Source organism: Hevea brasiliensis, chromosome 10, assembly GCF_030052815.1.
Source record: "Hevea brasiliensis isolate MT/VB/25A 57/8 chromosome 10, ASM3005281v1, whole genome shotgun sequence".
NCBI lineage: Eukaryota > Viridiplantae > Streptophyta > Magnoliopsida > Malpighiales > Euphorbiaceae > Hevea > Hevea brasiliensis.
Genome location: NC_079502.1, coordinates 50500881 through 50525787, shown reverse-complemented (window position 1 = coordinate 50525787; position 24907 = coordinate 50500881). Strand labels below are relative to the sequence as shown.

Below are 24907 nucleotides of genomic sequence, written 5' to 3'. Positions count from 1 at the left end.
GACATTCCTACTGTATGTGACTTTCCGGATGTGTTTCCTGATGAATTGCCAGGATTACCTCTAGAAAGAGAAGTGCAGTTTGAAATTGATGTTATGCCTGGTGTGGAGACAATCTCCATAACGCCATACAGAATGGCACCAGCGGAACTAAAAGAATTGAAAGTGCAGTTGCAAGAGTTGCTTGATAAGGGCTTCATTCACCCTAGTGTGTCACCTTGGGGAGCGCCAGTATTATTTGTAAAGAAGAAGGATGGCACTCTCCGGCTATGCATTGACTATCGGCAGTTGAATAAGGTGACAATAAAGAACAGATATCCATTACCCCGTATTGATGACTTGTTTGATCAGTTGAGGGGTGCAGCTGTGTTCTCTAAAATTGACCTGAGATCAGGTTATTATCAGCTAAAAGTACAAGAGCAGAGTATTTCTAAAACTGCTTTCAGAACCCGCTATGGCCATTATGAATTCCTGGTCATGCCATTCGGGTTAACTAATGCTCCGGCTGCTTTTATGGATCTGATGAACACTATTTTCAGACCATACCTCGACCAGTTTGTTGTGGTATTCATAGATGATATATTGGTCTATTCGAGGAATGCAGAGTAGCATGATAGACATCTGCGGATTGTACTGCAAACTTTGAGGGAGAAACAGCTATATGCCAAATTGTCGAAGTGTGAATTTTGGCTGAAGGAGATATCCTTTTTGGGACATGTAGTGTCAGAAGAGGGCATTAAGGTAGATCCTAGCAAGATTGAAGTCGCCCTTAATTGGAAGCCACCCGAAATGTCACGAGATTCGCAGTCGGGTTAATGGATACTACCGTCGATTTGTGAAGGATTCTCCATGTTGGCATCTCCATTGACCAAGCCGCTTAGAAAGGATGTGAAATTTCAGTGACGGACAAATGCCAAAGAAAGTTTTGATGAATTGAAAAGATGTTTGACAGAGGCTCCAGTCCTGACTTTACCTACACCGGGTAAAGAATATACAGTTTACAGCGATGCTTCTCACAACGGATTAGGTTGTGTGTTGATGCAAGATCGAAATGTTATTGCCTATGCATCACCCCAGCTAAAACCACATGAGAGGAATTATCCGACGCATGATTTGGAGCTTGCAGCCATTGTGTTTGCTTTTAAGATCTGGAGACATTATTTGTATGGGGAGAAGTGTTACATTTACACAGATCATAAGAGTTTGAAGTATTTGGGCACCCAGAAAGAGTTGAATTTGAGATAGAGGAGATGGTTAGAATTGATAAAAGACTATGATTGTCTGATAGACTATCAGCCAGGGAAAGCTAATGTTGTGGCTGATGCCTTAAGTCGCAAGACTATGGCAAGTCTACGGGTTACTCCTTTGTCTTTGGTACATGAGTTAAGATCATTGCATGCCAGCTTAGAGGTTAATGATGATGGGCAAGCAGCAGTTGCATGGCATGTACAGCCAGTGTTGATTGATCAGATTAGAATGGCTACTCAGAATGATCAGAAGTATCAGAAGCTGTTGGGAGAAGTCCGGCAGGGCAAGAAACCAGAGTTCTCAGTTAGAGATGATGGTTTACTGCTACACCAGGGCAAAATATGTGTTCCTATTGATGTTGAATTGAGGAAGATCATTTTGAAGGAAGCACATGAGTCTCCTTTTGCCATGCACCCTGGTGGCACAAAAATGTATAAAGGGTTAAAGGAGCATTACTGGTGGATGGGTATGAAGAGAGATGTGGCGAGTTTATTTCTAAATGCCTAACTTGTCGACAAGTAAAGGCGAGCATCAAGTACCATTTGGTTGTTACATCCACTACCAGACTGCAGTGGAAATGGGAGAGAATAACAATGGATTTTGTGATGGGACTTGAGGACACGGAAGAGTCATGATGCGATTTGGGTCATTGTTGTGAGACTAACCAAGTCTGCTCATTTTACGCCGATCGAATGGACTATAGTTTGGACAGATTGGCGGGTTGTACATCGATGAGATTGTGAGATTGCATGGAGTGCCAGTATCTATCGTATCAGACAGAGATCCTAGGTTCACTTCTAGATTCTGGGGTAGTCTTCAAAGAGCCCTAGGACCTAGATTGAACTTCAGTACTGCATTCCATCCACAGACGGATGGCGATCCGAGAGGGTAATTCAGATTTTGGAGGATATGCTACGGGCTTGTGTGATTGAGTTTGAGGGCAGTTGGGATACACACTTGCCTTTGATTGAGTTTGCTTACAACAACAGCTACCAATCAAGCATTGGGATGCCTCCATATGAAGCTTTGTATGGCGAGAAAATGTAGAACCCGTTGTGTTGGGATGACGTGGGTGAAAGAAAGATGATCGGACCCGAAATTGTTCAACAGACTGAAGAGAAAATCAGGGTGATCAGAGATCAACTTAAAGCTGCATCATACCGTCAAAAGTCCTATATTGATTTGAAAAGAAGGGATATTGAGTATGCAGTGGGTGAGAAGGTTTTCCTCAAAGTTTCTCCTTGGAAGAGAATTATGAGATTCGGCAAAAAGGGGAAACTGAGTCCTCGTTTCATTGGGCCATATGAGGTTACGGAAAGAGTGGGTCCTTTGGCTTATCGTTTGGCACTACCTCGAGTTGGAGAAGATACATAACGTCTTCCATGTGTCTATGTTGAGGAGGTATCGATCGGACCCATCTCATGTACTACCAATTAGAAGAAATAGAAGTGAATCGGACCTCACATATGAAGAAGAACCCATAAAGATTACGGCTTATGAGGTGAAGCGACTACGGAATAAGCAGATACCATTGGTAAAAGTCTTTGTGGAACCATCATTCGGGCCAAGAAGCTACTTGGGAACGAGAGGAGGACATGAGGAGACAACACCCACACTGCTCGAGATTGCTACGGTAAAAATTTGAGACGAAATTTATTTAAGGGGGAGAATTGTAACACCCCGTTTGCATAGCTGGTATATTTCATCATTCGGTGACCGGTGTCGGTCCGGACAATTAATGGGATTAGGGCCACACTTAAGACAACTTGAGAAGCCATAAACACAAATAATTAGTAATGTTTAATTAGTTAACTATAAATAAGAAAAACAGAACATAAGAGGTTAAACGAGCCGAGAGTCACAGCGATGAGTGACCTCCTCGGGAACGACTGCGAAGTCATTTTAAACTCAAATTTCGAACCGTAAAAAGTGACGCTGCGGTCCTTAGGACCCTTATGAACACAGTGGAATAGAGAAAATCACGAAAAAGAACTGTTAAGCCAGCCAAATAATTAGGTCAGGGAGCCGGAAGAAATATTGGATTATTTGCAAACCGGGATGAACCGGTGAGGGGCGATTTGGTCAATTGACCCCGAGAGCTGACTCCTGACCTAACTGTCAAATAAAATCGAAGAAAAGAAAATTTCAGAATAGAGAATTAAATTAAAGAACTAATAGAAAAAAATAAATAAAAAATAAAAAAAAAAGAGGAAGAAGATGGAAAAGTCAAAGTTGATGACATCATGAATGATGTCATAAACAAATTAATTTAGTGAATTATTAAATTGGGAATTGTGGTCTTCCATAAGATAAAGAAAAGAAAAGAAAACAAAAATTAAAACACAAATCATCAACATCAAAAAAACGACACACTCTCTAACCCACACCAAAACCACCATGAAAGCTCATTTTTGAGCTTGAAGAACCAAAATCCAACCATGGCCAATTGTCCTACCATAACTAGATGTTGTTTGGACAACTAGGAAAGAGGATTCAAAGAAAAGAAAGAAGAAAAATTTGAAGAAAAGGGAGAAGAAATTCTGCACACAAGGTTAGTAAACTAAACTTGAATTGTTAGTTGATTTAGTTATGTTTATAGCTTAATTAACCTAGGAATATACTTAAAATGAAAAGAAATTAATGGTGGGAGGATTAAAGACAAATTCATCCAGCTAGGGTTTTGATGTGTGTGTATGAATTTGATGGACTTAAAGGTGTGTATGAGTATATGAACCTTAAGTAGTTGAGTTATTCTGATTTAAGGTTTTGAAAGTAGTTAAACACAATGAATTAGTGAGATTAGGGTTTGAATGTTAGGGTTAGTGAACTAAAATTTGAAGAAATGCATAAATGGCATGTTTAACCTATTGTGACATGAATTAATGGTCAATTATGACCAAATAAGTTGTGTGGGAATGGTGGAAAATTTAGCTAAATTCGTAGGTCAATGGTCATGCTGCTGGCAGCATGACCAAACCTACTTTGAAGGACCAAAACTCAAATTTTACAAGCCTAATGGATATGCCACCAATTGGAGATGAAAATAGACATAAAATAGCACAACTTTCATTAAGGAACCATGATCAAAAACTGACCAAAAGTTGGTGAAACAATTGACCAAAGTGAATTGATAGCAGGCTGCCCTGCACCAGACTGACCAAATGAATAGTAACTGTTCATTTGGTCATAACTCGAGCTAGGTGGGTCAAATTGACCTGAAATTTTACCAGCAATTAGATATGATATAGACCTAAAACTTTCATGAAGAACACCAACCCAAATTAGGCCATTAACCCTTTCAAAATCATTGAGTAAAATTAAATTACTGTACTGCAACTCTGCAGATTTTCAGTTGAGCAGCAAGGTTTGGATAGCTATAACTCCCTCTAGAAAACTCGGATTTAGGCGATTCTTGAACCGATGGAAACGTAAGACATAGTACAACATTTCATATGAAGAAAGTGAGACCAAATTATGAACTTAACTTGATCAAATTATTAACCAAAGTTGGACCAAAAATCTGCGGCACCAAAATCTCGGTATGAGCGATTACACGTGAACAGTAAACTTATTTTGGCCATAACTTGAGCTACAAAACTCCGATTGAGGTGATCCAAAAATAAGAATACACTTAAGACAATAAGGAACATTTTCTATGAAGGAAGTTTTGTCAAATTCCAACAGTAGATCGACCAATGGAACAGTGCAACTTCGGAGAACCAAAACCGAAAATTGGCAATTTTGCCAAAATGACCTAAGCTTTAAACAAATGACCAAAACCAACAAGTTTGGTGACCAAAATGTGGTATGTGGGTGAAGTTGGAGTTCCCATACCTATTAATCCTTAGAAAGTCAATTATTTGACTTAAATAGTGCAGTGAATAGTAACCCGAAACACAAAATTTCGAGACCGTCGAATTTAACACGTTAGAAATAGGTAAATGCGAAGTTAAAATTCATTTTGGGATTTATGTTAAGTTCTAGTACTGAAACATTGTCAAATTTTGTGTTTCAGTTGAAAAGAATATCGGGAAGGAACCCGAGGAAACGAGTCGAGGCTAAGGGACGACTCGCTTGAGGTTTGTGCACAATAAACCCTATTTAAGCATTTTATCCTTGAAAAATTGATTTATTACGCATTATGAATTTATGAACTTTTGTGTTGCCACCTTGCGATCAAATTGTAACTTTGGAAATGGATTGATTTTTGCATGCAATATTTGAATGAAATGTTTGAAATGAATTTTTGATTCACACTTAGCATGTGATTACTTATTATTCCTCCTCCATTTATGGGGTTGAGATCGTTTATTTTCCTCCCTCTCTGGCTTGCCAGTTGAGGTTGTAGATCGGATGAGTACTCATTAGCTAGCTAGCCACCTCCCTCATTGGTTTCGATTAATGGGGTTGAGATTGCTTTGTCGTGGTGTACAACACGGCATTGATCGGAAATTTTGTGTCATGGCTTAAGTTGTGTACCAATTTGGCAACACTGTGTTTATGCAATTGTTTGACTAAACTGTTGTTTAATATATTATTTGACAAAATGAGTTGTTATGAGCTTTGATATTTGCGAAATGTGATTGTGAAGTATTCAAATTATGTTTCATCAATAAATGATTTATGTATCGCATTTTAAATCTTTATTGTGCACCACTGAGTATGTTTATACTCGTGATAGTTTAATTCTTATCGTGAGATAAAAGCAAGGAGAAAGCGGCAGTGAGTGCGGGATTGACAAGATCTTTTGATCCCTTTTTATGCGGGTATTGTTTTATACCCTTATGGTTATTTTGATGTAAATCTGTAATGTCATAAGTATCAATGTAAATTGAGCGATTGTAAATAAACTATAATAATATTATTTTAGATTTTCTCTGTAAATTTGATATTTGTACATATGGATTTTACGCCTTATGTTTTGTGAATGGAATTATTGAACCTCTTTGGGTTGACAAATTTGACTTGGATTGTGAAACTGTTTTGAAATGGATTGACTTGAGTTGAATTGTGAATTATTGGAGGTTGGGAGTTGTAAAATAGTTTTGGAAGTGCTTTTTACAGGTATTTGAAGAACTGGTTTCTCAAAATACAGAGGGAACTCTGTCAAAATTTTTATAAAATTTGCGACAAAATTTGAATGGACAAAAATTTTTACTAGTATTTAAACTTTGAATAAATGGTTTTTAATTCTTACCAAAATGCTCACCACTTCCAAAATGTAAGAAAATTGTTTTAAAATCCCTTGTGGGGTACTTAATGAGTTATCGGTAGGTGAAGTTCGGTAGTTCATTAAGTATTCTACGGGAGCATGCTATGCCTTACGGAGGGGTAAGGTGTGACATGATACCCAGTGCCAGTTTACCCGTTTATCCAGTCCAGTCATCCAGTATAGGTTACTTGGGCAACCAAAAATGAAAGTGGATAAATTTAATAAAATAATGAATATAACTAGTACAAAATTAATAAGACTACAAATAATTATCGAAAATTTGTCTGCTTAAGATATTAATACATTCACTGCATATTTATTTTTTGTTATTTCTTTTTATTTTATTATTGGCACCACTAAGCATTATTGCTTAGCGCGTTGCTTTTGCCACGCGTAGGTTCTGGAGAGACCGATAGAGAGCCCAGTAGACCACAGACTGGGTGAGATCATCTGCAGCTCTGCATAGTATCCATGTCACCTCACTGTCATTAGTGTATTGGTAGGACACTAGGTTTTATTTTGGTATTTTGTAATTAACTTTTATTTTCTCATGTGTAATCAAGACTTATGTAATGTATTTTGGTATTGATGTAAATAATGGAAATTGTGTTTATGAATGAACAAGTGAATATTTATTTATGACTTTTATATGAATTTCATATGAAATGAATGAATGAGAAATGGGAGCATATTTGAGAAATATTGAGATTTTGATGATGAAATGGTGTTTGGGATTGATTGAGAATTTTTGGAAGTGTTTTTCTCAGGTTCCGAAGAACTGTTTTCTCCATTTTTATCCGGCACTTTGTCGAATTTTCTATAAAATTTGCCGAACCTCAAATAAATTATAATTTGTAAATGACTTAAATGAATTATATTTCACAAATTTTACTTCATAACTATGAGAAAAATAAATTAAGGAAGAATAAAATGATTGAGATAAAATAGAGTGTTCCGGTACACTGTGTGATATATCTTACTTGGTTATACTGTAGATGAGCAAGGGGAGTCACATTTAGTGGTATAAGAGCACGGTTTAGGCTTTTCTGGGCCTAGAGTAAGTCCATACCATGCATTGCATTTGTAAGAGTCAAGGTGACACTAATGCAGATCTGTTTGTCTTTGTTATTTTGAATAGGATATGGACCCCACATCTCATAGAGCAGTTGAGGAGGAAGTGGAGAGTCATGCTCCACTTGTAGTAGTTGAGACTGGGGGTAGGGGAGAACCTACTCCGCTAGCTCCAGCAGAGCCTGCTCAGCCTCCACAGGCCATGTTTTAGCAAATGGCCGAATTCTTTAGACAAATGGCTGGGGTAATGCCACCACCACCACCACCTCCACAACAGAAATCACACCTGGAAAGACTGAGAAAATTTGGAGCAGTGGATTTCCTTTGCAAGAGAGAAGATGATTCTGTTGTTGCCGAAAATTGGTTATCACGTTATCAGGCAATGGTTAATTGTAAACTGAAGAGGATTTCTTTGAAACCTTTTAAGGGTAATGAGATCACAATTGTGGGGGAAAGGATATATTTCTTGTCCAATGTCATCTCAACCACAGTTGTAAGAAAACTGATGAGAAAAGGCTGTGAAGCCTACCTAGCACATGTGGTGGATACAAGGCAGGCTAAGCCAGATCTGTGTGACATACCCACAGTAAAAGACCTATCAGATGTGTTCCCTGAAGAATTACCTGGCTTGCCACTAGAAAGAGAAGTTGAATTTGCTATTGAGATACTATCGGGTACAGCACCAATCTCTATTGCTCCTTATAGGATGGCGCCCACAGAATTGAAGGAACTGAAAATCTAGTTACAGGAGTTACTGGATAAGGGGTTCATACTCCCCAGTGTATCACCTTGGGGAGCTCCAGTGCTGTTTGTAAAGAAGAAAGATGGGACTTTGAGGTTATGCATCGATTACCGGCAGTTGAATAAAGTGACTGTGAAGAACAAATATCCGTTGCCTAGAATTGATGATCTATTTGATCAGTTGAAGGGAGCAGGAGTATTTTCCGAAATTGATCTCATATTAGGGTATCATCAGTTGAGGGTGAAGGATGCAGATGTGCTAAAGACTGCATTCAGGACCCGGTATGGGCATTATGAGTTCCTAGTGATGCCCTTTGGCCTAACAAATGCACCAGCAGCATTCATGGATCTTATGAACCGTATCTTCCATCCATACTTAGATCGATTCGTAATGGTCTTTATTGATGATATTTTGGTGTATTCCAAGACTAGGGAAGAACATAATGAGCATTTGAGGATTGTTCTGCGAACCGTGAGAGAAAAGGAGCTGTACGTTAAGTTGTCCAAGTGTGACTTCTGGTTGAATGAAATTGCATTCCTTGGACATATAGTGTCAGCTAATGGGATTAGGGTGGATCCCAAGAAAATAGAAGCGGTGATAGAATGGAAGCCTCCCTCCCAGAAATGCAACTGAGGTCAGAAGTTTCTTGGGGCTAGCTGGGTATTACAGAAGATTTGTGAAGGGATTTTCTTTAATAGCTGCTCCAATAACGAAGTTGTTACACAAGAATGTCATATTTGACTGGAATGACAAGTGTCAGGCCAGTTTTGAGAAGTTGAAGGCCATGTTGACAGAGGCACCACTGTTAACATAGCCAGTGTCGGGAAAGGACTTTGTGGTCTACAGTGATGTCTCTCATAATGGGTTAGGGTGTGTATTGATGTAAGAGGGGAAGGTGGTCGCCTATGCTTCCAGGTAGCTAAGGCCACATGAACAGAATTACCCTACCCATGATTTAGAGCTTGCAGCAATTATATTCGCATTGAAGATATGGAGGCACTACTTGTATGGTGAAAAATGCTACATTTGCACAGACCACAAAAGTCTGAAATACTTGCCAACCCAGAAAGAGCTCAACCTTAGACAGAGGCGGTGGATTGAGTTCCTGAAGGACTATGATTGTGTAATTGACTATTGTCCTGGGAAGGTAAATGTAGTTGCAGATGCTTTAAGCAAAAAATCTATCATAACTTTGAGATCGTTAAATGCCCATCTATCCTTGGCTCGAGATGGAGCTATTTTGGCTGAGTTGCAAGTGAGGCCAAACTTACTATAGCAGATTTTAGATGAGCAGAAGGTAGATGAGAAATTAATGACTACTGTGAGTAAAATCTCAGAGGGGAAAGCAATTGACTATGAGGTGAAAGTAGATGGGTGTCTGTACTACAAAGGAAGAGTATGTGTACCAGATAATGGGGAATTGAAAGCCAATATCCTGAAAAAGGCACACACTAGTGCTTATGCTATGCACCCAGGAAGTATAAAGATGTATCATGACTTGAAGCTTCATTATTGGTGGCTTGGTATGAAGAAAGGCATAGCTGACTGTGTGAGTAAAGATGGAGAATATACTAGCCACAACATCTGATGTCTCAGCTTCCTCCCTCTGGTGCATGGTGTACACCCTGGCAGGTGCACCACTCTGTTCTAGTTGGCTTACTGTGCCCTAGCTGCCAAAAGTGTTACCTCTACCCCTACCTCAGCCTCTACTGATTTTCTGCTGTCCTTTGAAAGCAGAACCTTGAGCAGATCCCTCAGTGGTGGTAGGTGGCCTAAATCTGCTATAACACCCCTATGTTCAGTAGTGCGTTCTAATGTTCTGATGACCAATGTCTGTCCAGACAGCTAGGATGCCTGGAATTATACTTAAATATTAGTGAGGAGATATAAAATAATGAAATACAATAGAGAAAAATATAAGAAAAACAAAGGAAAAATAAGAGCAATGGAATGTAACTAAGTTAAACGAGCCAAAAACTGTAGCGATGGGTGATCGTACCGGGAAGTTGCGGCATGGACCGTTGACTAGCCCTGGACCACGGGGAACCCTGAAAAATATTTTTAAGACTTAAATAAACATCTATTGAAGTATAAATGACATTAGAAATGTCAAAGAAAAATTAAGTAATTAGTACAAAGAAAAACGAGAAATCAAGAAACTGACAAAAATTGGTGTTACTGAAAAATCGGGAATACAATCCAAATACGGGCATTGTGGTCATTTGACACCCCAAGTTGCCTTTTGACCTAAATTTCCATTAAAAATAAATGATATTAAACTTTGAGAATATCATGAAAATTAAAATGGTGGTACATAATTCAATTAGGAAAAGAAATGAGGTAAAAAGTGGGAATTATGAAACTTTGGATTAATTAATCTTAACCACACTTAGTGCTCCACTAAGTGAAGTTAGTGGACATAAAAATATCACAAATGGGACAGCATAAGTCATCTTCAACCTCCAGAATTTGCACCAGCCGAAGCTCTCCCATGAAAGCTCCCATGGCTAAAGTGAAAACACCTTCATGCAACCCTCTTCAAGCCATTTTTTTCACTTGATTCCTTCATTAACTTTGCTCCCCACACTACAAGGAAGAGATTGATGGTATTTTGAAGAAGAATAGTTGAGGTTTGATCAAGCTCCATAAAAGGTTAGTGTTAGTTTCTTAAATTTTCTTAAGTAAAATTGTGCTAAGGTTGAAACAAGTCAAATGGTTAAGAAATTTTGAGGAAATGCTTGAGTTTTGGTTCACCATGAATTTGGCAGCCATGGTAATGAAAGAGGTTTGATTTATTCTCATATTAAATTAGTGGGAATTGATGTTCAATGAAGTGATTAGAAAGATTAATAAGTTAATTGTATGTGTATATTAATGTTAGTGTTGAATTTAGGGGTTTAAAAGAGGAATTAATTACCTTAGTAAACTGCCATGGTTGGCAGCTTGTAAACTCATGATTTTATGTGTAAATTGATGAAAATTATTAATGAATTATGATGGTGATGAATTGGGGGCAGTATGTGTATAATTGCCATGGAAGTGTATGTGAAATTTAGGTGAGTATGTATAGTGAATTTGGGTTGACTTACATATAGAATTTTAATGGAGTATTGTGTACGTTGAACTTTTGAGTATTCTGCCCTATTTACTTTGTTGAAATTGTGTTGACAATACATATAAATTCCAAGAATGAATATTGAAGTATTGAAAGGAGGAGGATTGCCAAATTGGGGGTGTAAATTCTCTTATGCAGGTTGTGATTGTTGGCAGTGTATAAATTAGGTTATAGGTGTAAAGTTGTGACTCCAATTGGTATGAGGCCAATTGTAGGTGAAACTAGACATAAAATAGGCCAAATTTCTTGTAGAAATATTGCCCAAATTCTGTCTAGAAGTGACCTAAAAGGATGACCAAATCCGGATTGGTAACATTGCAAACCTGAAAATTGACCATTTGAACAGCAGTCAGTGTTTTGACCATAACTCACTCAAAACAGGTCCAAATGACCTGAAATTTTTACCATGGATAGAATAGACATAGAGATACAACTCTTATGAAGACACCAAAGCCCAAAAAGGACCATAAACAAGTCAAAATGCTTGCACAAGTTCGGGTATAAAAACTGCTAGAACCAGAAATGACCTAAAAATGTCCTAAGTTTTCCATTTTAGTGCATTCTGACCAGCAATAGTAAAATGACCATAACTTGGTCTAGTAAACTCCAAATGACCTAAAATTTGTGGCAAAAGTTCACTAAGACATAGACCTACAAGTTTGTAAGTCGGACCAGAAATCGAAAATTGAGGGAACTAGGTCGTCCAGCTTGGTCAAAATAGCATACCAAAATCCGATAAATTGCAATAAAATGCAATACGCTTTAAAATGAAATTGGTAACATATACCAATACTTGAGGACTATAAAATGTGACATATTGGTAACATTAAAATTAATTCACCTAGTATGCATTAAAGGTCAATATTATAGGTTGACTAATGAAAGGAGTAGTATCAATAAAATTTAATTATGGAACCTTATGATTAGAAACAATTTAACTGAGTACTAAAACACTTTAAATTGTGTGTTTCAGTTGAAAAGGATATTGAAGAGCATAAGGAACATTGAGTCAAGGCCAGGAGGCGACTCATCCGAGGTCTGTGCACAATACTTTTTATATTCACTGCTTTTACCAGAAAATTTATTTGGAGAAATGAGTTATGAATAATTTTTTATTGTTTTAGCTTTGGGAATATTATTTAGAAATTATTGTGTTGCCTACTTTGGAAATTGAAATTTTGAGATGAAATGTGATTTGTGGTTTGCATGAAATATTGTGATTTGGAATTATTTTGATTCACACTTGGCATGACAATATTACTATGTTCCTCCTCCATTTATGGGGCGAGTATGACTATATTCCTCCCTCTTTTACTTGTCAGTCTGATGTGAGCATGGATGAGTTCTCATTAGCTAGCTAGCCTCCTCCCTCATTGATTTTGATTAGTAGGGTGAGTATGCCTTGTCATGGTGTATAACACGGTATGTTCGAAAAAGTTTGTGTCATGACCTAAGTTGTGTCATTGATTGGCAACACTGTGTTATTCAATTGTTTGATCAAATTTGTGTTATGTGAGCTTTGAAAAATTGTGAATTGTTTGAATTGTAAATTGTCAATAAAAGTTTTATATACCACATTTTAAATTGTTATTGTGCACCACTGAGTAAATTTTACTCAGAGATAGCTTTTTCATTGCTGTCGCAGGTAGACAGACGGACAGAGTAGCAGAGTAGGCTGCTTGTGCTACATTTTGAGATTTCACCGGGTATATTGAGTATACCATATTTTTATAATTTTTATTGTAATGTATGTACACTGTATGTATATATTGTACTGGTCTTGAGCAGTTGTAAACTAAAATTATAAATTATTTTGGCCTGTAAAAATATTGTGACATAGTTCTCTTACCTCAGCTTTTGGAAACACTGCAAAATTGATGTTGAATTGAGTTGACAAATGTTGAGAAATTTATTGTGTTGAACTATTATTGGAGTTTGGGATTGAAGAAATATATTAGAAGTGCTTTTTACTGGTTTTTGAAGAACTATTTTATTCAAAATACAGATGACACTCTGCCAAAATTTTTACAGAAATTATTGATACTTCAGATTTGTTAATTAGTTTCATTTCAGTTAAAAAAAAAATTTAACACCTGTCAAAAGTGCTCACTACTGTAAAAAGAAACAAGAAAAGTTTTAAAATCCCTTATAGTGTATTTAATGGGTTATCAGTAGACGAAGTTTGGTAATTCATTAGGTATACGACAAGATCATGTTATGCCTTACGGAGGGGTAGGCTGTGACATGTTTTAGTGGTATCAGAGCCTGGTTTCTAAATTCTATTTTGACCTGTAATTTGAATATTTTTTCTTCATAGTACAACTGCTCAATGTCATGGTTTGATATATACAGTACATTACATTATAAATATGCACTAACAGGAGGAAATCTCCTTATGTTATTTGTTCAGGAGGAATAATATCCTCTAATTGACTATGGAAGAAGGGGACCATTCAGTCGATCAATCAGTAGAGGTTGAGGTACAAGGGGAAGCCTAAGCCCTTCAAAATGTGAGTGGATCAGCTGCACCAATCCCCTCAATACCATAATTCCCTACTCAATTTGCTCAGCAGATGGGTGCGATGTTCCAACAGATGGCTGGTAACATGCCCACTCAAGCCCCACTGCAGACACCAGTAGTACAGCCACAGCCTTCAGCTAGGCAGTACGACAAGTTGATTAAATATGGGGCTACTGAGTTTAAGGGGATAGTGGATCCGCTAGAGGCAGAACAATGGCTGGAAAGGATGAAAAGAGTTTTTAGGAAGCTGCACTGCACCGATGAGCTAAAGTTTGAGTACTCAGTCTCACTTCTACAAGGGAATGCATATAACTGGTAGAAAACCATTCCCCACAGTTTGGTGGAACCTCTAGTGCTGACATGGGACGACTTTCTCAGAGAATTCAGACAAAAATATGTCCCAGATGCCTATGTGAACCAGAAGCTAGAAGAGTTCTTAAGTTTGAAGCAAGGGGACAGAACAGTGGCAAAATATGAGAGAAACTTCTCTCGATTGAGTCATTATGCAGGAAGCCTGCTTACCACTCCTAGAGACAGATGTAAACGTTTTGAGGCGGGGTTAAGGCCTAGTCTAAGAATGCAAGTTGTGGGGTTCACCAAAATTTCTCAGAGCTAATATCGAAAGCCCTGGAACTGGAAAGAATTGAGAATGAAGAAATAGTAAAAAAGGGTACAAAAGAAAAAGAGAAAATTAGAAAGACTATTGATCAAGTTCCTGATTGTGGGTCAGGAAAGAGAAAGCACTTTGGAGGATTTAGCTCACGTGAATCGGGTAGAGATAGATCTTCTAGACAGAAACCACCCCGATCCGATCAGCAAACTCAGTAAAGACCCAGAAATGCGCTGTCCGATCGACTTCGTGAAACTTATGGTAAACCACATAGTGGGGTATGTTATAGAGCCATAAGAGCATGTTTTATTTGTGGAGAGACTGGTCATTTTGCTAAGGATTGTATAAATCCATGCCGTTATGGATCATTTACTACACCAGAGAGATCAACCCAAGTTTCTACCCCAAAGAGTTCACCATCAGTTAGTAGAGGCAGAGGTAGAGGTAGGGGTAGTACACCTAGAAGTCAGAGTGTTGTGAATCAGCCAGAATAGGGTGATGCTTCAGCTAGAATGTACACTATACAGCAGAAGGAAGAGGCTGAAATTTCTGACATTTTTGCTGTTACTTTTTAATTTTTAACTAAGATATATATATATATATATATATATATATATATATTTGTATTGTTTTACCTGGGGTCTACATACTTTTATGTTAGTGACAGCATTGTTTGCCTTCTTGCTGTCCCTTGTATAAAAAAAAAATTCGGTTACCTAAAAGTAAGTTACAGTAATGGAATTGTTCTAGATAAGGGCAAAGATGTTATAGTTAGTAATTGTCAATGGATATTATAATCAGAATAAGTGTCGAATATTAGTGAATTCGAGAAGGATAAAATATAGGAAAGTTTGATCTATTAGAATGTATCGTAGTAACTATGCAATGTTCTTGATGTTTGTTCTGTAAGCTACAGATTACAGTACTGACTTGAGATAATTGTGTAGAGCTACGTACTACTCAATAGTACACCAAGATGAGAATAGTTGCCAACAGTATCTGTTTTGGTATAGTTATGCCAGGACAAAATTTTATTGTTGGAAATGAGTTTGAAAATCCTACTTAGGGATTTAAAACTCAAAAGTTAGAATATTGAAAGGTTATATTTTAGTACAAAAGAAAGTAAGTTATAGAATATTAATAGATAAAAAGAGTTGTGGAAGTAAAACTTTGAATAGTTGGTTCAGATATAACAAAGAAATGTTACGAATATGAGTAAGATTGGTAACTAGAATGGTCAGAGGATCAATGATTAGATAAATAATTTTAACATGACCTCAATAGTCATTCAATAAAGAAACATGAATCGCAATATTAGACAAAACAATAGTAAGAGAAGATTGATTTTATACAAACAAATTAAATGTTGTATTAGATTGTTAAAAGTCTTATACAAATTCAAAGGAAAGAAAATTATATGATCATATAGAAAGGAGAAAATAAATGTATGACTATTGTAAGACGGCTATTGGGAAAAATTTCGAGGACGAAATTTATTTTAAATGGGGGAGAATTGTAACACCCCTATGTTCGGTAGTGCGTTCTACTGTTTCGATAACTAGTGCCTGTCTGGATAGCTAGGATGCCTGGAATTATACTTAAATATTAGTGAGGAGATATAAAATAATGAAATACATAGAGGAAAATACAAGAAAAACAAAGGAAAAATAAGAGCAATGGAATGTAACAAAGTTAAACGAGCCAAAAACCATAACGATGGGTGACTCCACCGGAAAGTTGCGGTATGGACCGTTGACTAGCCCTGGACCGCAGGGAACCCTAGAAAATATTTTAAAGACTTAAATAAACATCTATTGAAGTATAAATGACATTAGAAATATCAAAAAAATTAAGTAATTAGTACAAAGAAAAACGAGAAATCGAGAAACTGACAAAAATCGGTGTTACCGAAAAATCGGGAATACAACTCGAATAGGGGCATTGTGGTCATTTGACACTCCGAGTTGCCTTTTGACCTAAATGTTCATTAAAAATAAATAATATTAAACTTTGAAAATATCATGAAAATTAAAATGGTGGTACATAATTTAAATAGTAAAAGAAATGAGGTAAAAAGTGGGAATTGTGAAACTTTGGATTAATTAAACTTAACCACACTTAGTGCTTCACTAAGTGAAGTTTGTGGACATTAAAATATCACAAATGGGATGGCATAAGTCATCTTCAACCTCCAGAATTTGCACCAGCCGAAGCTCTCCCATGAAAGCTCCCATGGCCAAAGTGAAAACACCTCCATGCAACCCTCTTCAAGCCATTTTTTTCACTTGATTCCTTCATTAACTTTGCTCCCCATACTACAAGGAAGAGATTGATGGTATTTTGAAGAAGAATAGTTGAGGTTTGATCAAGCTCCATAAAAGGTTAGTGTTAGTTTCTTAAATTTTCTTAAGTAAAAGTTGTGCTAAGGTTGAAACAAGTCAAATGGTTAAGAAATTTTGAAGAAATGCTTGAGTTTTGGTTCACCATGAATTTGGCAGCCATGGTAATGAAAAAGGTTTGATTTATTCTCACATTAAATTAGTGGGAATTGATGTTAAATGAAGTGATTAGAAAGATTAACAAGTTAATTGTATGTGTATATTAATGTTAGTGTTAAATTTAGGGGTTTAAAAGAGGAATTAATTACCTTAGTAAATTGCCATGGTTGGCAGCTTGTAAACTCATGATTTTATGTGTAAATTGATGAAAATTATTTATGAATTATGATGGTGATGAATTGGGGGCAGTATGTGTGTAATTGCCATGGAAGTGTATGTGAAATTTAGGTGAGTATGTATAGTGAATTTGGGTTGACTTACATTTAGAATTTTAATGGAGTATTGTGTACCTTGAACTTTTGAGTATTCTATCCAATTTACTTTGTTAAAATTGTGTTGACAATATATAGAAATGCCAAGAATGAATATTGAAGTATTGGGAGGAGGAGGATTGCCAAATTGGGAGTGTAAATTCTCTTATGCAGGTTGTGATTATTAGCAGTGTATAAATTAGGTTATAGGTGTAAAGTTATGACTCCAATTGGTATGAGACCAATTGTAGGTAAAACTAGACATAAAATAGGCCAAATTTCTTGTAGAAATATTGCCCAAATTCTGTCTAGAAGTGACCTAAAACGATGACCAAATCCGGATTGGTAACATTGCAAACCTGAAAATTGACCATTTGAACAGCAGTCAATGTTTTGGCCATAACTCACTCAAAAATGTTCAAATGACCTGAAATTTTTACCATGGATAGATTGACATAGAGCTACAACTCTTATGAAGACACCAAAACCCAGAAATGACCATAAGTAAGTCAAAATGCTTGCACAAGTTCGGGTATAAAAACTGCCAGAACAAGAAACGACCTAAGAATGACCTAAGTTTGCTATTTTAGTGCAATCTGACCGGCAATAGTAAAATGACCATAACTTGGTCTAGTAAACTCCAAATGACCTAAAATTTGTGGCAAAAGTTCACTAAGACATAGACCTACAGGTTTGTAAGTCGGACCAGAAATCGAAAATTGAGGGAACTAGGTCGTCCAGCTTGGTCAAAATAGCATACCAAAATCCGATAAATTGTAATAAAATGCAATACGCTTTAAAATGAAATTGGTAACATATACCAATACTTGAGGACTATAAAATGTGACATATTGGTAACATTAAAATTAATTCACCTAGTATGCATTAAAGGTCAATATTATAGGTTGACTAATGAAAGGAGTAGTATCAATAAAATTTAATTATGGAACCTTATGATTAGAAACAATTTAACTGAGTACTGAAACACTTTAAATTGTGTGTTTCAGTTGAAAAGGATATTGAAGAGCATAAGGAACATTGAGTCAAGGCCAGGAGGCGACTCATCCGAGGTCTGTGCACAATACTTTTTATATTCACTGCTTTTACCAGAAAATTTATTTAGAGAAATGAGTTATGAATAATTTTTTATTGTTTTAGCTTTGGGAATATTATTTAGAAATTATTGTGTTGCCTACTTTGCAAATTGAAATTTTGAGATGAAATGTGATTTGTGGTTTGCATGAAATATTGTGATTTGGAATTGTTTTGATTCACACTTGGCATGACAATATTACTATGTTCCTCCTCCATTTATGGGGCGAGTATGACTATATTCCTCCCTCTTTTACTTGTCAGTCTGAGGTGAGCATGGATGAGTTCTCATTAGCTAGCTAGCCTCCTCCCTCATTGATTTTGATAGTGGGGTGAGTATGCCTTGTCATAGTGTATAACACGGTATGTTCGAAAAAGTTTGTGTCATGACCTAAGTTGTGTCATTGATTGGCAACACTGTGTTATTCAATTGTTTGATCAAATTTGTGTTATGTGAGCTTTGAAAAATTGTGAATTGTTTGAATTGTAAATTGTCAATAAAAGTTTTATATACCACATTTTAAATTGTTATTGTGCACCACTGAGTAAATTTTACTTAGAGATAGCTTTTTCATTGCTGTCACAGGTAGACAGACGGACAGAGTAGCAGAGTAGGCTGCTTGTGCTACATTTTGAGATTTCACCGGGTATATTGAGTATACCATATTTTTATAATTTTTATTATAATGTATGTACACTGTATGTATATATTGTACTGGTCTTGAGCAGTTGTAAACTAAAATTATAAATTATTTTGGCCTATAAAAATATTGTGACATAGTTCTCTTACCTCAGCTTTTGGAAACACTGCAAAATTGATGTTGAATTGAGTTGACAAATGTTGAGAAATTTATTGTGTTGAACTATTATTGGAGTTTGGGATTGAAGAAATATATTAGAAGTGCTTTTTACTGGTTTTTGAAGAACTATTTTATTCAAAATACAGATGACACTCTGCCAAAATTTTTACAGAAATTATTGATACTTCAGATTTGTTAATTAGTTTCATTTCAGTTAAAAAAAAAAATTTAACACCTGTCAAAAGTGCTCACTACTGTAAAAAGAAATAAGAAAAGGTTTAAAATCCCTTGTAGTGTATTTAATGGGTTATCAATAGACGAAGTTTAGTCATTCATTAGGTATACTACGGGATCATGTTATGCCTTACGGAGGGGTAGGGTGTGACATCTGCGGACACTAGTGCAATCCCTAGTAAAACTCCCAATTCCACCATAGTTGTAGCAGGCTCCTATGGCCTTATAACATGCTCCTCCATATGTCTTGCAACAAGTTTCACAAGGACGGACTAGAAAAGAGCCCCTTGATGTCTGCTGACTGGATTTAGGAGGCCTCTGCCCTGAGAATCTTCCCCTACCAGATCCTTTATTACTTGGTCCCCCAAAACTCTTTCTCTTACCCGAACTACTGCCAGAAGCTTGACCAGAAGTCTTCCCACTCTTATCTTTTTCTTCAGTTTCCTTTGTAACGGCCTCTTTTAACTCAATTCTTTCTAATTTTAGAGCTTAGGATATCAGTTTTGAGAAGTTCTCATGTTGAAACCCAACCATTTGTAGTCTCAGACTCGGTCTCAACCCGATCTCAAACCATTTGCATCTGTCCCTGCTGGTGGTGAGTAGACTCCCAGCATAGTGACTCAGGTGAGAGAACTCCCTCTCATACTCTGCCACAGTCATATCCCCTTATTTCATACTTAAAAACTCCTGAAGCTTCATATCCACATAGGTATCGGGAACATACTTCAGTTTAAACTTTCTTAGAAAGTCATCCCATGTCAACACTGGGGCTTAGCCAAACTATGAGGAATGGTCTTCCACCACTCATATCCATCTCCATGCAGTAGGGAAACTGAGTATTCAAACTTCAATGCATGTATGCAATGTAGTTTCTTGAAAACCCTCTCCATCTGCTCTAACCACTATTCAGCTTCTAATGGGTCCACTGTTCCTTTAAACTAGGCAGCCCCATATTTCATTAACTGGTCATACTGTCTGGCTGGGGTTGATAGTTGTACTGGAGGTGCTTGTACTGAAGCTTGGACCAGTATATTACCTGCCATTTATTGAAATAATGCAGCCATCTACTGAGCGAACTGAGTAGGAAACTACATGGGCGGAATTAGTGCAGCTGACCCACTGGCATTCTGAGGAGCTGGGCCCTCCCCATGTACCTCAGCTACTACTGACTGCTCTACTATGTGATCCCCCTCTTCCATACTGAATCACAAGGAATTTTACTCCCTGTGCAACCAACACAAGGAGATTTCTATCCATTAGTCCATATTCATGATGTAATGCACTATATGTATCAATTAATGATAAGTGAGCAGTTGTACTTATTAAAAATTTTCAAATATGCAATTCAAAACTTGTATAAAAGCTAGGCTTTGATACCATTAAAACATGTCACACCTTATCCCTTATAAGGCATGACATGTTCCTGTAGCATATCTAATGAATTACCGAACTACACCTACCGATAACCCATTAAATATACTACAAGGGATTTTAAATGGATCATAGCATTTTGTTTCCTTTTTATTTTACAGAAAAACTGTATGGTAATGGTTAAAACTTTAGCAAAACCCAAAATTTATAACCTGTTCAAATCATAAAATAAATCAAGTAAAAGATTTCCTTCTATCCATTTTACAAGCATAATAAATTCAATTATATTTTAAGTAGACATTCATCAGAGGAAATAAACTTAATATTACAAAAGTTACATTTACATAAGTCTCAAAATGAAGTGCAAATATTTACAAACTCAAAATACTTTAGCAATGTAATGCTTTTTAATACAAAATGCTTAATGTCCATACATCATACATATAGCTACAAAATACATCAAAGGAATTACAGGGGTATACCTAATGTAAATACCCAAAGTCAATATAAAAGCTACTCCCAAGTCTCTTACTCGATAGCCTTCTCCTTTCCCTTACCTGTGACAGCATAAAGAAACTATCGCTGAGTATATCACTCAGTGGTACATAACTAATAATTTTAAAACATAAAATAAAACACAACTTGTCAAAACATAACAAATCACATAGTCCATAATCATGAAAACATCACCATAAATTCTAAGTCCATAAGAACCATTTATTGAAATCATCTTTCAATGAAGAAATCATAATTCACAAATCACAAATCATAAAGCATAAGTGTTGTCAACGTCAACACATAATTTAGACCATAACACAAAATTTCATGATTAATGCCATGTTGTACACCACAACAAAGCAAATCAACATCACTAGCCGTTATTAATGAGGGAAAGGCTAGCTAGCTAATGAGTACTTATATAGTCTCACTCCACTAATCGTTATTAATGGGAGACATAATCATAATCAATCATCAAACCCCCAAGTAGCTGTTATTACTAGGGAATTCCAAAAAGGGACTGTCATGCTAACGGTGGTTTTAAAATAAATTTCAAAAGTTTCTCAATCAATAATCACATATGCAAAACAATAAACATATTCAAACCATCATAAAACCTATAAAGGGGTTGGCAACACACAAATTTCTCAAATGTAAAGGAAAAACCATATCTAATTTATATAATCTCATTCAAAGCAAACTCATTCAAATCAATTTACAAGGTTAAAAACAAAGAAAAAGGTTAGTTGTGCACAAACCTTCAATAACTCTTCTTTCCTGTTACTCACTTCTCCTTGTCTGTCCTAACCTCTTTTTCTACTGAAAACACACAAGTAGAATGTCTTAATACTCACCTCATCTATAGCCAAGAATTCATTACACAAATGTCTAATGTATCCCAAAGTTAACTTTGCAATCTCAATGAGTTTTGGATTCTGGACAGCTTAGTGCTTTGATTATTGAACCCAATTTTTACCTAGTTTCAATCATAATTTGATGAGGTGTTCTTCATGAAAATTGTTCCCCTAGGTATTAGCTTTATTTCCCTTTTTGAATCACCTAATTTGGAGTTTTGTAGCTCAAGTTATAGTCAAATTACTTTTACTATTCACGTGGATAAATTATGCAGATTCCAAGTTTTCAGAATTTCTCCCAATTTTGCATCTAATATCCCAGCCTCTTACGTTTATAATTTGATCTAGTCCTTAGAACAATATTGTAGATCTCTGTCTTAGGTTTCCAACCTATTTTGAATCACTCCAATTAGAGTTTTGTAGATAAAGTTATGATCTGTTAACCATAATGGGGTCATAAGGCCAATCTGCTGGATTTCAGGAATTCCAACTTTGTCATCCTAATTTTTCTTAACAATTTCTCTAAGTTGCTATATGATCTGGGTTCTAGTCAAAACATAAAAATTATAGTTCTATGTGTTATGAGAATTTTGGATTCAGAATCATTACATTTTGCAGTTTTGTAGAACAAGTTATGACATTTTTACCAAAACTAGTTAGATATGCAAAAATTTAGAATTTCCAAGTTTGGTTCTAGTACAGGGCAAATTTGTTGATCTAATTTTGTCTAGCAATTTGGTTGAGTTAGATTCTTAATTTGGCCTCAAGTTCTTCATATGAAATGTTCTTCTATGTCTCAGGTTTCTATAAGTTCAAGAATCAGGTTAATTGGAGTTTCCTAGAGTGAGTTATAACAATTCTAAGATTACTGTTCACGTGGTCATTCTGCAGAGTCTAGAATTGCCACTTCCAGATTCAAGACTCCTTTAGGGCAACTTATGGTCATTTTCTAGGTAGGGTATCTTCATGAAGTTATAGTCCTACGTCTTAAGTTTCATTTCCAATTAGTTTCACACTAATTGGAGTTGTATAGCTCAACTTATAAATTGCTAAGCACACTAGACTCAGTGTCCAGAATTTCAGCAGCTCAACACACTACCCATCCATCAATTCATTTCAACAACCAACTTCAATTCACACTCAATGTACATCAATTGATTAATATTTGGGCATAAGAACATCAATTTCACAATATGGCACAAAATCCCCAATTTTCCTCAAACCCCAAATTCCCAAATTCACAATTCATGCAATTCCATAACATTCACTTCACCTATCATGTATACTCCGCCAATTCAACATAAATTCTCAACCAAAGTCTGTTAAATGACCATAATTAGGTCTTATAACCCTCAATTGCATAACATAACACAAAAGCCTTAATTTCTCATGAACCCTAATCTTCCATTTTTCAATTTATGCAAATCCCATGAAATTTGACTATCCCAATCATGTATACTACTTCAATTAAACTTGAATTCATCATCAATTAAATTAAAACACATCAAACCCTAGGTTTCCATGGCTGGCTGAAAATCCCTTTCAAGATTCATGCATGATTCTTCAATTTCTTAAATTAATTACCTCATAAATAACCCTAATCCCATTCATACACAATGAATTTAGCTAGGATAATGACTTACCTCAATAGTGACTTCTCCAATCTTCAATTCTCTTCCAATTTCTTTTTTTTTTTTTTCTTATTTCAATCTCTCACCCATAACTAAATATCAAGTTTTCTTATAGTGGGTTGTGAGATTTATGGAGGAAATTCAAGGGAATCAAAAGCTTGGAAAGGGGATCAATGGTGGAAGAAGGAAGAAGAAGAAGAGAGAAAGAGAGAGGGAGAGAGGAAGTGTAGCGGCAACAATGGGGAAGAGAAGGAGAAGTGTCTTCTTTTTATATTTATCCTAAATTTTAATTTCTTTAATTCATTAAATTGAGTTGTCCAAAGCCCATTGGTCATTAATTTTTAATTAGGTCATAATAGAATTAAATTCTAGATTTTCATTTCTTTTATTTTCCCTTACACATTTTTACTTGAATTTTCCTCAAAATTTCTTCATAATTTGATACATTATTTCTCATTTAATTTAATTAACATTTTGGTCAAAAATTAACTCTTGAAGTGAATTGACCAAAATGCCCCTCATCAGATTATAATCCATCTTTTGCATAATCCCCGATGAGTCCTTAGTTCTTTGGGTCACTTGAATTTTTATTGTGTCTATCTCAATTAATTTTCCCTATATGGATTGAATGTGCTGCCTAATTTCTGGAAATTCTAGATCTTGAGTCAGTGAATTTGGGCAGCTATAACTTGAAGTGTTTTGTCACACCTTATCCCTTGTAAGGCACGATATGTTCCCGTAGCATACCTAATGAATTACTAAACTACACCTACTGATAACCCATTAGTTATGCTACAAGGGATTTTAAATAAATTATAACTTTTTATCTTATTAATTCTTTTGCAAAAAACTGCATGGGAATAGTTAAAATTCAACGTAAACATTCATTGGAAATAATGATAAACAAAATTTTGCAAAGGTTAGATTTTCATAAGTCTCAAAATAAAATGCAAATAGTTACAAACTCAAAATACTTTAGTAATGTAGTACTTTTTAATACAAACTGCTCAATGTTTGTACATCCATACATATAGGTACAAAATACATCCAAATTCATTGGAAATAATGATAAACTAAATTTTGCAAAGGTTAGATTTCCATA

The 24907-nt window shown here is 35.9% G+C and overlaps 1 long non-coding RNA gene across 1 annotated transcript; it reads left to right on the top strand.

Moving 5' to 3' along the window:
- Positions 1-3633: 3633 nt before the first annotated feature.
- On the top strand, positions 3634-5963 carry LOC131169512 (uncharacterized). Its single transcript, XR_009140450.1, has 3 exons — positions 3634-3796; positions 5261-5324; positions 5945-5963. It is a non-coding gene; the product is annotated as an uncharacterized LOC131169512 (long non-coding RNA).
- The last annotated feature ends 18944 nt before the right edge of the window (positions 5964-24907 follow it).